At 47.4% G+C, this 14,412-nt stretch overlaps 1 long non-coding RNA gene across 1 annotated transcript; it reads right to left on the bottom strand.

Annotated features, from left to right (window-relative positions):
- Nucleotides 1–1,203: 1,203 nt before the first annotated feature.
- On the bottom strand, nt 1,204–14,334 carry LOC134523215 (uncharacterized). The gene is made up of 5 exons (XR_010073260.1): nt 13,877–14,334; nt 13,215–13,289; nt 9,518–9,599; nt 3,117–3,191; nt 1,204–1,437 (listed from the first exon to the last, which is right to left on the bottom strand). It is a non-coding gene; the product is annotated as an uncharacterized LOC134523215 (long non-coding RNA).
- Between the last annotated feature and the right edge of the window lie 78 nt (nt 14,335–14,412).

The following is a 14,412-nucleotide window of genomic DNA, read 5'->3' as shown; positions in this document are numbered from 1 at the left end:
ATGCTGTGACTGCGTCTTGTTCAGGGCATTCATTTTGGAGGACAGCAAATAGGACTGCTGAGGGACACTGGTGTGCCTGTGGCATTGGTCCTGTCCAGGAACAAGGTTAACGTTAACTCTCACCCACTCTGTACGCTCTGTCAGTACAGACAGACGTGGGTTTGGGATTGTCTCCTTGAGTTGCGATTGGGCTCCTCTGACTCACAGTGGTGTCCTGGACCAGGCAGTCTCTCAACCTCTGGCAGCAGCAGCATGATGAGTCAAATCTCTGAAACTCCGGGCTTTTACAGAGTGTTGGATGCCTCACTGGATATGTAATCCGGGCTCTTGGAACCCGCATGAGACAATGCAAAGCAAATTACTGCAGACTAAATATATGGTCAGGACGTGTTGGAAGTTGGCAGTGTAGCTGGCTGGGGTAGCCAGGGAGGGAGGAGAGAAGTGGTCAGCTTTCTCTCCATGTTGAACTGGATAATGCTTGGAGTCCTTTAAAAGACTTTAACATGGTCTTGAAAGGGAAGAGCTGGAGGAGGTTCAGCTACAGAAAGCTGGATGAAGGCTGAAGGGTCCAGTGTGCCTGGGAATTGTGAGAAGGGATCAGCAGGCGGCTTTGAGAGAGAGGATGAATTTGGGAGCAGATAATCTTTCACAGCAGTTCAGAGCAGGGTTTGGCACCTCCCTGTGGGTTGGGAGAGATGGACTTTCTGCTGTGATCTGTTCCGCGATCCACAGCTCCTTTTTGATCCTCTGTATGAGTTATGCTACCTGTTGGCAGCGGTTTCTCTGAGGCACCATTTTCATTCTTCTTAAAAGAACACAACCAAAATATCTGTTGTTTTGCCTGTTTTACTGTAACTAATTGCTAATGTTATTACAGGGGAAAGAATGCTATAAAACTGAATTAGAGCTTTGTGCTTTAATTGACTTATTTTTGTATTTCACCTGGTTTGCTCAGTGAAATTAGAATGGACTTTGCTTGCTTTTTCTGTTCAGAGTCATTTTCTGGCCCTTTGCCCAGACCAGAAGAGCCCCAAGCTCTCCAGTACTGGGAATGCTGATTAGAAGCGGGGCCAAACTCTACTATAAACCACTCTGCTTTGAATAAGGAGACAGCTGTAATGATGACTGACCTCTACTTTTATTCTCATACAAACTGTAAAGTCAACCTGATGGTGCTTGAAAATCTTACTCTTTTGTGACAGGGTAGTGCTTTTTATTTTGAGTTGTGATTAAAAAGGGGAATTAAGAATTCTTGTGAGTGTTGTGAAGGCAAATACCCACCGGAACATCTTGGCTCTGCAACATTTAAGAGGAGCATGACATGTCCTGTGGGGTCTAAAGGTTGTAATGGCCTCTTCGGCTGAGCATCCTGCCTGTGGGCAGTGCACCAGCAAAACAGCTGCGCCATGAGTCACACTGATTGTACTTGTCTTTTTCCTGTTAAGTGAAGAAAGAGTGTTTCAGCTCAGAGCTTGTTCATGAAGGAAACCTGTGTTTGATCACCTTTGTCCTCCCCCTGCAGGTAGAGTTATGTCAATAGATCTTGTTTTAGGGCTTCAAAGGTAACACGCAGCTTTTGGAGTGTTGCTCAGGCTGCCTAATAAAATCCCCTGTAAAGATCACTTTGCATGCTAGGTGTTCATCCATCCTGGGAAAATGCATGGGGGACTCCCCACCCACTCAAATCCAGACTGTACAGAGTCACAGCAACTCCTCTGAGTTGCTCTCCTCTGAGAAGCACTTCATAGGAGGAGAGAGTTGGCAGGTCAGTCACCCTCTACCTGGTGCAGCAAGGACATGAAAACAGCTGTGTATGCTTGACAGACAAATATTAGTGATAGGCTTAAGATACCATTGGCAGCTGGTATAAATCACCTCTTCTAATGGCACTAGAGCTGTGCAGGTCTCTCTCCTGAGCCTCAAGTTCTGTGTTTATTTGAAAAGTTCCCCAAGGTGACCCTGCTCTGGCTCTGCTGCCAGCTGACTGAGACTTGTTTCTCAGGAGACTATGCTATGTCAAAATCACAGCCACGTACACCTCCTCCTGCTGGAGTTTGAGGGCACTGTCACCTCCTGTGCCATCAGCTCCTCTGAAGCCTTCCCTGTGCCTTTGTGGAGATGCGGATGGGACACGGGGCACAGAGGAACTTGTGTGCTGGTTAACTGCTAATGAAATGGGGCTTGTACTGTGCTGGGAGGCGTGTGGCTCAGCAAACAGGCAACCCGGCATAGGCTGGGTCCAGTGTGCTGTAGGTAAGTTGGTAAAAGCACGGAGATTGCAATGTTCCTTGTGTTACAGCTTTCACTAGGCTATCAGTTGGTTTATCTATAGCTCTGTGTATCTGCTTGCTGGAACGCATCGAGTAACTAGTCATAAATGATAGTCTTTGCTGTTGTTGGCATTTCTGGTGTTGAAATGTTACACTACTGCTATTATTTTGCACATGTTGATGCATGTTTGCATATACATAGTTCGGTCTCCATCATACACATAAGTTAAATTTCTGAAGGAGGGACACCTCCTGTGTGTAAATATACAGTGTGCTTAAAATGAATGTGTTTTTACAAGGTTATTTCCTTTTCATAAGTGAACAGGACCATACTTGCAGACATAAATAATTTTATACCTTACTTTCTTGCTTGCAATCTCCCCATGTAGGACAGAAAAATGGGTATCAGGTGTTATCTCCCTAAATGGCTAAGGGGGCAAAAAGAAGGCTTCAAAACCACTAAAAATATAATTCTCTGTTCCTACAATTTACAAAATTTAATTTCGCCTAATGAGAAAGGGCACAGCCATGGGACTGCGTACCCAGAGGACAATTCAGAGCTGGAAAAAGCCAAAGAGTTTTCCCGGAATAAAAGACACACAATGTGAAATCTGCAGCTCCCAGCAGTTCCTAACTGGCCATATAAAGCTGCTAAATAACGAGATTCCCCCTTGCCCTTGGTGTGTCTAGGTACTGTACTACCATAAAGCAATTCCAGCTTCAGACAACAGTTTGGGATATATAATAGGTAGCTTACTAATTTCTTTGCTGTTTCAGTTGGCAGTGATGGATCAAATCAGGAAAACCAGGAGGGCAGGAGGAAGGGGATTAAGATCTTAGACTCACCGGTTCCCCCTTGGGTTTTGTTCCCATGGGCAAGTGCTGATGAACATTCCCCATTTTGTTTCTTCACTGATTAAACTAAGAAATGAAACCAAAGGACACAGGAGAAAAGGGTTAAAGGATTAGGAGATGGTCTTTGAACTGCCATGTGGTAAGGTAATGAGGCATGAATTATTAAAATGATTTCAATTATAACTGGCAGCCACACGCACCGCTTTTGCATTGGCTTTCGTCGTCTCTGTAAAAAGACAGGTTTGCAAGTGCTCATGGTTTCTTGGAAGAGATATGCTCTTCCAGAAATGTTAGTTGTACAAACAGTGTAATTTGTCATTGGCCCAGCTGCTTTTGTGGTTAGATAAGTTGAAGTGTCAAGGAAATGGGCATGGCTCAGCAGCAGGACAAACTTGCTGCTTGAAAGCCTATAGGGGTAGGTTACTGCCATATTGCTGAAAGGACGTGGGTGTTAGTGGCCTCTAATACTTGTATGGGAGGACTGGTCATAATAATTATAAAAAAAAAATACTTTGGCTCTAATGGAAGAAGCACCGTGTTTATAATGTATTCTTTTGCTTCTGCATAGCTTGAAAGTAGTGGCTGACGAGTTACTCTGTTCAGAGATTTGTAGACAGCGAATCAGACTCATTATGCACGATCTCTGTAAAGATATAGGCATCACGCTGCTAGCTGACTTTCCCGTGTTTCTTTGTGATCTAAATGCCTACAGAAATGGAAATGTTATCAGGAATAGCTCCATCTGGTGACTGCTAAAAAGCTTGCACAAAAGCCTATATTTCAGGGTAGAATGAATAACCTTACGTTTGACTCCTTGGGAAAACTCCTGTGGCCACAAAGCCCAGCCTGTGCAAGTAACACTGCCACAGCAGGTGGCTGCTGAGATGTTCTGGTGAGATCAGAATTTGGTGAATGTTTCAAAAAGAATGATTTAGTTCACGTGCTTATTTAAGGTGTGGGGTTTTGCTATTCATGAATTGGGGGGAGGAGAGGGGAAGGAAGTAGAACTGAATCCATTTGGGCTCAGGTCAGTGAGTAAATACTGAAATGCGAGGTATCCTGAAGCTGCATCTCTGAGCAGTTTAGTCACTGTTCCTTTCCGCAGCTTTTCTCCACACCAAGACAGTGTTCATCCTCAGAATTCAGAGGTACTCCATTCAGAAAGGTGATGGTTAAAGGCTATTGCCGGCTGAATGCATCTCTAGTTACTTGCTGTACTTTTTATCTTAACAGGGAAAGAAAAGTGAAGGCAAAAAAGTAATATTTGTAGTTGACTTCAATAGACACAGCATGACCTCATTGGAAAAGGAACACTTCCTTTTTTGCAACAGAAAGTGCAATACTGGCTGCAAAGTTGAATAATCAAAGCTCTTACCCCTTTGCAGACAGTGACCGCGGTGTCTAGCACGGATGGTGTTCGTGCATCCATCTGCCAGGGAGTGTCTGATCTACGGGCCAGCCACGAGAGGGCAAGGCAGTAACAAAAACCTGAGCGAAAATTAATCCGTCAGGCAGGGAAACAATTGCATGAAGGCGGCTGCTGTGCCAGACTGCCGAGCCTGGGAGGAGAGCGGGGCCGGGGCCAGGCTGGGAGCTCGCTGGGCCGGCCATGAATGAGAAACCTCTGCGGGGTCTGGCTGCTGCCATTGTTCGCAGTCACGGCAGGCAGCGCTCGGCCCTGCTCCGCTCGGAAATATGAGTTATTAAAACGTAACAACAGCAGGAAGGCTTTTGCACTAGGGCTTATACAATATCCCTTTTATAGTTCCTGGTTTTTCCTTCTCCTTGGAGCAGAGCTGTTTTCCTTTGGCCACGGGTGAGATGAGGGTTTGTTCCTGCCGCGACCCTGCCAGCAGGTCACCATTTCTCCGGCTACTCCGCAGAGTTTCCCCTCGCAGCCTGCGTGGAAATGGAGGCCAGATCCCCCCTGGGGTTGCTGGATGACAACCGACTTTTTCCGATTTGTTCAGCGCAGCCCCAGAGGCGCGGGGGGATGAGGAGGGAGAAAACATTCCTTGCTGCTACATTCACATAGTTCCTGGCACCAGCCAGCTCAGCAAGCTCCTCCTGAAACCGCTCCAGACTCTGAAATCATTTCTATTAGGAAACCATTCATGCTCTAGCTAGAGCCCTAGCTGACTCTTTAAAGCCCCAAAAAACACTGTCAGCAGTCAGGAGCCTCTGATGCTGCCTGGCTTGTTTTGGCAGGGCTGAGGGTCTGGGCTGCAGAGAGACCCGAGTCCTCTGGTGTTCTCGGGCAGTAGTTTCCCAATGCAATTTTGCACTTCCTGCCAGTTTGTACAGAACTGGAATCAAACTCCAGCTCTATTTTCTTAGCTGCCCTTAATGCTATCCTTCTCCTTTTCTCAGTAAGAAGGCAATTTTGCACAGCACAACTGTATTTACTTGCTTTATTGCCGGTGCTGCCCTTACAGGAACTGTCTGCAAAGCGTGAGAGTCCGCGCTAAAAAATTGCCAGAGTTTGTAAAGCTTATGATATTTTCAAGAAATGCGTAAGGTGAAAATACATACCCAGGCTCTGAGGTGCTTCCCCAGCAGCGAGACTGGGACCGTCCCTTGTGGGGACTTGGAGGATCTGGGCAGCACAAGCCTCTTGCCTAACCATGGCTGTGATACGTGCTCTCCCTCCCAAGCCTGTTTTTAAGTTCCTCTCTGAGGTGGGTACGTTAGCCCAGTCATGCTGTTACCTGCTGAACTGCAGCAGGCTTGTTTCAGTGTTTAAATTACCTCTTTGCTTGTCTCGCACAAGTGATGATTCATTTTGATTGATCAGCTTTGAGCTGGGCGTGAAGGCAGCCCTGGCTGCTTCATTACTGGCACTGCTGAGCTTTGGATGAAGCTGATTTTTACCTTTTAAAGCCCCAGCCTGTTGCAGCTCCCCTGCCTCTTAGATTTGCTCCTTTTGCTCTCAATGGGGAAAATCCCCTGGGCCTTTTTGGAGCTTTCCAAAGGTATTTGTGCCCAACTAATTTGGAAATCTTGGACTTCTAGGCTTGCTCACATGTGAGTTGTTTGGAATTGAATGTACTGGGTTTGAGAGGTTGGGCTGTCCACTGCCCTAAGTCTTGTGCAGGTATTTTAGTTGCTGATAGTTGATGGCAAAATCATCCTTTTAAATTCTGGAGTAAATCATATAAATGGAAGATAAAGAACAATGAGAAATGCAGCTGTGCCAGTGTAAGAAAGCAAAAAATAACAGTGGAATAATGTCCTTAATAAGTGAGGCAGAGACCTGAGTGATGGCTAATGCTGGGTGACAGTATATCACAGATCAACCTGCATCAGTTTCCAGGAATACTGCGAGTTGTATGGATAATAACAGTCCAGGGCTATAACTCCTAGATCTGGGTTAAATCAGCTGCTTTCTATAGGTCTTTTGTGTCTGTTTCCCCACCTGTAAAGTTGGATAATAGTAATTTCCTCCCAGAAGGGCTGCCAGTGCTGGCTAGAAGCTGTGCTGTGTTAGAGCATTAAGGAAATGGTGGCTATTATTAATTGCTCCTCATATTTTTTCAACATTCTGCATAAAAAAATTTTGTTTGTTTTGGTTTTTAAAACTTGGAATTGACGGCTGGACCAAATTATAGCTGGAAGCTGAGAGGTATAAGAGAAGGCATCCAAAACGCTGCTCAGTTTGGCCTGTATAGGACAGAACTGCTGAGGCTGCATCACTTGTGGCTCTTGAGCCCGGTGCCAGCATACAGAATTCCCTCCTTGCAGCTTTTCCATTTCACATGCCAAGTATCCAGCTCTTCAGTCTGTTATAAATCTTCCCTAATTCTGTAATTGCTTTGGTAGTGATTATAGGCAGACTCTTGTTGATCCTTCTGTGGTTTTCCTTTATCCACGTTTTCTGAGGGCTCTTTTATTGTTAATTTCTTTTTTTTCCCCCAGTTCCTTGCTCCCCTTTTCCAGTTCTAACAGGCCCCGTGGCTCCAGTCCAGTGTCTTCCCTGCAAGCGATAGGCAGAGCCCCCTCTGCATCTGGGTCTGCCTTCCATTGAGAGCTGTCAGGGGGAAGGGGCACGTTCTGCCTCTTAGGTGCTTGCAAATACGGGAAGCAAACATGTAAATTCATGCATTTAAGAATATGCTCTGAATCACGCTTGCAAGACTAGGAGTTGCATTCAGGGCTGGATTTAGAAATCATGGCAGGCAGACAGTTGAGCAGAGCTGATAGCATGACTGTGCTGTTCCCTAAGCACCCATGGATGTCTCTAAACACAAGCAGTTACGACAGCAACGCAACAGTCATGCCTGGCTGTTTGCTTGGCACATGCTCAAGTCTGCAGCCAGATTGGTTGCTACTGGTGAGGAGGGCTCGGAGTAGGGGGTGTGCGGTCCCTCTCCTCTGCGGCAGCTCAGGCCCATGCTTTCTGTGCCTCCCTCCAGTGCAGCACGACCAGTAAGCCTGGGTTTTCAGCACTCCAGCACTCTGCCGCTCTTCCGTGTTTCCTCCTTCCCCAGGGATGTATGTTCAGTTCTCTAAACCGCACTTGTGAAAAGACACCTGATAATCCAGCTTGACCAAGGGCAGGCACTGGGGTAAACCCCTGCCCTGGGTTATGTATGATGCTTGGATTAAAAAAAACCAAACAGTGATATTCTCACTTGGGGGCAAGGGACATCCAGATCTCTTCTGTACAACTTTGGAAGGACACGGCTAGGGAAGCCTGCTGCCGCAAGGCTTGTGGGGCGAGGAAAGCGGTTGCCAGAGAGCATGAGAACAAGCCACGGTTTTCCCTCCTGGCACCTTTGCTGTGGGAGCAATCCACGGATGTTTGTGATTTTTGCGCCTGTGCCATGGGAAGTGGAGGAGGTGGGTTTGAGGCTGATGTGATGTCCTGGTTTGAGGTAAAACAGAACCACTTTTCTGTTTTGTAAATTTACTTTTAAGCTGGGCCTCTTCTACCTGACTAAACCCTGAAATTAACAGCACAGTGTTCAGATCTCTTCACTCTGAGTGAGAAGACCTGATTATACCAACAAATGGTACACAGAGGGGCTCTTGCTTATTCTTATTGCTATAACAGCCGAGGTCAGCAACTTCATTATTTGCCCTGTTAGAGGGTCAGAAGTGGAAAAGCATAGAGGGGTCCCACCTGTAGGGAGGAGCGGACAGGACAGGTGACCCAAACCTGAGCAACAGGGTATTCCATCCCGTCTGCATCATGCTCAGTATAAAAGCTAAGGGATCAAAAGGTCAACTCTCTTCCTTCAGTGGATGACCTCTGAAGATGACCCTGTCTGTTCATCTGCTTTTGATCCCAATCCAAGCATTCCTGACTACAGATCCGGAATCCAGCTCCTGTCTGTCACTGACTCCAGTCTAGGACTTTCCCTGTGCCTGCTAGTGATGTGATTGTCACCCTGGGAGCTGGATAGGGTTTTGTATATATTGTATACTTTTTTATTTTTTATTATTATTTATAATTTCATTATTTATTAATATTTTCATTAAAGTAGTTTAGTTCTTCTTTCTAAACTTGTAGATCTCCTTCTGTCTTCCTCACCTCTCTTGGGAGAGGGGGAAGGGCCGTCTGTCATTCTGATCACCAATCCAGCCAAACCCATGACACCGATGCAAAGCCATGGTTGTTGCCTCATTCCTGTAGTTTCAACTAAAACTCAGACCATAAAAGCCATAAAACAGGGTTGTATGTTTGTGAAAAATGGGTTAAGCTTTGAGGCATTTGAGAGTTTGACTTTGACCTGTTTTTGTTTTTCAAACTTGCAGCTAGTTTCAGAAGTGCTCAGCTGGCATTTTCTGAAAGCAGCCCAAGGATTTTACAATAATTAAGGAGGGGAGGTATTCATGTGGGTCAGCTCATGAAGCACCTTGAAGAGTTTTGCTTTCAGAGACTGGGGCTATTCAAAATGGAAAACACTTGTGACCTTTCATTCAGACTTCCCTTACATTCAGGGATTTTCCTTCTATTGAATGGGCATTGACTACTGCTTTTAATTTTTATTTTATTGTCTGTTAATACACCTTCAACTTTAATTTCAGGTTGAAGTATGCCCTTCCCTAACCATGGGAGAGGCTGCTCTACAAAAATGGCCATCTGATGTACCTTGTGGTTGAGCAGATGTTATCTTGTCTGGTAATGAAATTCTGCCTTGAGTAATTGGACATTCTTCCTGGTTCCTCATAATTAAGGCAGAAGAAGAGAACAAAACCTGCTGATTTGATAGGAGTAATTGCTCCATTAAGTTATTTGCTTCCCCAGCGTAACCATCAGCCCGAAGAAGAGAACAGCATGACTATCAGACCATATATGATGATACTGTAATGCTGTGGGTCTTTGGTACTTCATTGTCAGATGGAATCACAGGGAAAGGAGTTAGGAGAAACACTGCTAAATTATTTACCTCTTAACCATATGCATTTAAGACCACAGAGGGAGTCCGGCTGTTGCTAGCTGTGCTGTGTCCTAACCAAGTGATTCAGTCCCTGGAAAACCAGAGGGCGAATGTATGAGGCTTTAGATCAGCACAGCTGCCTTGCCTCCTGTATCCGAGCATTGTGAATTGATGCCGAGAGGCTGAACATCTGTGGTGCCCTGCTGTGGAGCAGGGAAAGGGGAGTGCTGCATTAAATCCTGGCCACCGGCAAGAAAAACGTGGCTCAGAACTGGAGTATGGCAAACCTTAGCTACAGTGATGGTTTGTGTCTGCTGTTCTTTGTGTTTAGTTTTCCTGGCTTTGGCAGGCAGGTTTGCACACGCATTGGAGCACACAAGGACTCATTGGTGAGCACGCTGCCCCCGGTGACAGTGGGGGCAGGTAAACGGGCCTCCTTCACTTGTTCAGTTACACGGGTTTAACTGAGACCTCAGCCATAATTTCAAGTAAGAGATTTGCCATCCATGTGGACCAGAGCTCCTCTTACGCACATCTGACTGCCCCATCTCTACGATTCAGTGGTTTTGCTGTTCACGAGCAACAGGTCAACCCAAATGCGTTTCATAAACCTCTCCTTCCTTATTTCCTCATTGCAAGCTTGAGAGCCAGGCTGCTGCATCGGAGCAGCTGCAGGGTTTATATGTGACTACTGCTGAAGTCTGGGCTTGGAGGCTCCTTGGATGTGAATTCTGCTGCATTATCCCCAGCTGCTAGAGGAAACAGTTCCAGGTCACTGCCGATCAGTCCTCCAGACCTCTGCGTGCTGTTCTCTGCAAAGCCTGTATTATCCAGGAATGCTATCAGAACTTTGATCATCAAACTGATTTCTATCTTGCTTTCCAAGATCCGGGCAGGTATGTTTTTATAAGGCAGACTCCACTGAGCTCAGAGCTGGCAGACCCAATCTTCCTGCAGCTGTAACGTTAGGTAGTAACAAGTTAGACAGCCTTGAGTTTTAATCCCAGTTTGGGCAACTGTTTCTCAGAATCATTAATAAAAATGCAATTTTACTCTTTTTTTTTTTTTTTGTAACTAAATGAGGATAATGAACTTAAGTAACCAGGGCATTGTAAGGATTAACTAAATGAGGCACAACCAACGCATTGTGTGAGCAAGCAAGCACTCCGTTAAGGCTGCAGGGGAAAGGGAGAGCAACCAGAGGTGCCATAATATTTTAATTTCCTCGAGAAGGTGGCGGAAAGCAGGGAAGATCCTGCACGTGTCCAGCACTGGCTGATTGACCCTTGTCCTTTCCCACAAGCATCTTGCTGCCCTGGGCACCAGCAGCAGGAATTGTGCACCACAAAGAGCAGGGTGCTGAACTTTGCCTTGAGCCGGGCTGCCGGCAGTCAGCCCATCGGCACGGAGCCCTTGCACTTACCTTCAGTGGGCTGATGGAACCACCTGCCCTTTTCTGCTGACTTAGTGCATCCGAGTTGTTGTTGGACTTACCAAAGTCCACAGCGCAAGTCAGGTCCTGCTGCATGTGCAGCTGCATCAAAAGCTGCCCTTTGTGCCTGCCAGGGAGATCGCAGGCTCTAGGCAGTGAGGGTGGCCCTTCCTTGGCCAAAAACCACAAGGTCTCATCTTCTGTGGGGTTTCCTTCCCCTCTTACTACTTTTCCCTTGAATCCAGGTACTCTCCGAGCTGAGTTTTGCAGGACTTTCACTGTGATCTCTCTGGCCAGGGTGCAGTGCCACCGCTCACCTCGTGCCTCCCTGCCCTGGGCAGGATGGGTTGCTGGTGCAGAGCAGGGGGGAAGACTTTGCATCCTCTCTCCAGCCTAGCAGCCATAAAAGAGCAATTGATTGGGGAAAAGGAGCTTGGAGGATCATATATAAAACAAACCAAGCTGGAGAGGGAGATGTGGGTGGTTTACAGTACTGACACCTGAGTTTCTACCTCTAAATCAGTCAGAGATACTGTTCCCCAAAGAGGAGGCTTGGGCCTACTCTGCTGCTCACTGGCAGGTCTTTGAAGCATAAATTCCTGCTTATCCTTGTTGCTGGTCACCTGGGGAGCTCTGCTCTCTGCCATAACAGTGACTTTCTTATTTATTTTTTTTTTTGCCTACCAGGCAATGTCTTTGAGCCCCAGGGCAGCACTGAGTAACACACAGCCTCCCCACACCTCTCCCTGGGAAAACTCAGCCTTCCTCCCCTTTTGCAAGACAAGAGACTTGGTCTGAGAGGTTGAATGAGTCAGTAGGAGAGATGCAATTACACATCTCGGCATACCCTAATGTCTAACTTCGTGCTGGTCCATGAGAGTGTAGGGTTGTTTTCTCTGGAGGTTCATCCTTTCCTTATTTCCATGCTTCCCTCCTCACTGCAGTAAGCATCACTTGGTGCTGTTGCCTCCCCCAGTCTCTCCCTCAGCTTGATCCTTTCCTGGGCCTCTGGCTCCCTGCCCCAGCCCACCGTACGGAGCTGGCGGTGCTTGTCTCTCTCACTCCTCTGATGGCTGTATTATGTTTAGTTTTGGAGATTGCGTATCTCTGTGCAGGACCCCCACATGCTGGGGAACGTGCTGGAGGATGCTGCTGGGGGAGAGACAACACATACCGCCAGCAGAAAATGCCTATCATGCCTGCCATGAAACTGCATGTGCTGCAGAGTAAGCCATGATGGACCAGGGCTGAGCCCACCACAGCTGGGGCAGGCTTGGCAGCTGCTGCAGGAGGTGCAGCATCTGCAGCCTTGGTAGGTTCAGGTGCTGCTGGGCTCAGAGGAGCTTCACCTCACATAAGATCACTGCTATGCGCGTAGAGTTGGGCATTATGAGATGGAGACAAGTGAGGTTGACATCGTCTCTCAGAAAAGAGACCAGCTCTGCGCTCTGCCAGCACTGTGCTGGTGTTGGAGTGCCAGGGTGGGATGTCCAGGGCTGGTGTGGGACGGGTGCGTACGCCGGGTCAGGTCTGAGCTGTTTTGGCAGGGCTGGGTGCATGAGGCTGACACTGTGCCTGCCTGTGCCGTGGCTGGGCTGAGCCAGCAGCCTGAATCCCTCACTTTCAGGAACAATAAATTCCCTCACTAATCTTACGAAAGAAGGGGCGGGGGGGAAGGCGAGCTATAAATGACTTACCTATTTGAAGCCTGTGGGCTCTGCATTGCATTAAACATTAACCTGCTCTTCTGAGCCAAGCGACTGATTCTCTTGGTAATTCTGAGGCCGGGCAGCCAAAGAAAAGGATTCTTTGTCAGACAGTATTTCAGAGGGGGGGGGGGGAAAAGATCCCTTCAGCCATTTTCTGTCTCATCGTGTTTGTTTGGCCCTGCGGTAGAAAGCCTGCTCCACAATTTGCTGTTTGTATTTGTGCAGTCGAGCTGATCAGATGGCTGTACCCCAGCCACGGCTCCGAAAATGCTGCTCACCAGCAGCCCCGCAAAGATGCAGGCACACTTTGCACACGTAATCACGCACATATGTGGAGCCATATGCCTAATTGCACACATGTGCACATGTAATCACACACTTAATCAGGCACATGTGCACATATACCCATATGCAAGAACAGAAAGTTGTCTTTTGATCTTCTGTAAAGCGTATCCCTGTGAGTATTGAGTATTTAAAGTAGTTGTGCTCATCAGAGAGGTGCAGGCGAGAGCAGAGCAGGGGATTAGTGTCCAGGGGTGGGTTCTGCTCCTGGCTTTGCCCATACCTGGTGTATGAGGTGGGGCAAGTCACTGTGCTATTGTTTCTCCTCCATAAATGTGACTAATGATTTCAAAAGCACCTGTGGGAAGAGTAATGTATTGTTACTGTGGGCTTAGATGCGTGTTTACTTAAGCAACAAAGCTGTGGTGGTTCAGAAGTTTTCTTGATGACGGAGTGTTTTTGGTAACATCTCTCTGCTGGAGACCACAGCATAGCAGTAATGCAACGTAGTCGTGCAGCAGAGGGTAGAGCTGTTGCCGCTACAAACCTGGGAGCGTGCGAGTGCTCCAGAGCTGTTTCAGTGCAAAGTCTGGCTGCTTAGCGCTGAATCCCCCAGCGCTTTCAGCTAGCTCTTCAAATTTGGCACTAAATGCCGGAGAGGCTCAGACAAGCCTTTTTAAAACATCTGTTGCAGAGGTGATAATCTATGGCTGAGAAATGGTAACAAATGCTGATGGGACCGTATCATCTTAATCCAGCTCATCTGCCCTCTTCCTCCGTCCCTGTGCAATGCCAGGGTTAGGACTGGTTTTTTGTTTGTTTTTTTTTTTCCTACTGTGGAAAAATCTACAACCAACCAGAAAGCCCTTTCTGCTGAAATTGTGCCTTTGCGCTGGTGGAAGTTTCTCCTGTGGATGGGACTTGTGCTGTGCGTGGGTGACTCACCTGAGCAGGCTGTGGAAATCTTCTCGGCCACCAGCCCGGTCCTTCCTCCGGCACTTCACGCTCCTGCATTTCACCGTGCCTTTAGTCATGGCTAATCTCAACTTGCTCTTTCTTCCTGTCTGTGTTCATAATGCCCCCAGCTTATTGCATTTGCGTAACTAATTGTCCAATGTGTGTTTCACAAGGGAGTCATCAGGAGCATGTCTGCTTCCCTGGCAGACCCACGTGCTGAGGCACATAAGGAACAGCGAAATGGAGCCTCCTCTTTCCCGGTAACCTGGGGGAGGTGCCGGATCCCAGTGCTCTGGGGAGCTGGTTATGGGGTAGGTGGCTCTGTACCCACCCCAAGCAGCGAGTAACCGCTAGCACGTAGCTCTCCCCATGTCGTAAATCTGCACGAGCTATTTTGCTCAGCTTACAGCCTTGAATGAATCCTTTGCTTGTGGGTTTGAAGAGGAAAAGTGTTTACACCGCGGGCTGCCGATGGGCCAGTAATGCACTTTGAACTAGAAACTGCCTGCCTTGAGAGTGGGGCT

This window comes from Chroicocephalus ridibundus, chromosome 14, assembly GCF_963924245.1.
Source record: "Chroicocephalus ridibundus chromosome 14, bChrRid1.1, whole genome shotgun sequence".
In the NCBI taxonomy this organism is placed as follows: domain Eukaryota; kingdom Metazoa; phylum Chordata; class Aves; order Charadriiformes; family Laridae; genus Chroicocephalus; species Chroicocephalus ridibundus.
The sequence above is the reverse complement of the archived record's forward strand: the minus strand, read 5'-3'. Positions and strand labels throughout refer to the sequence as shown.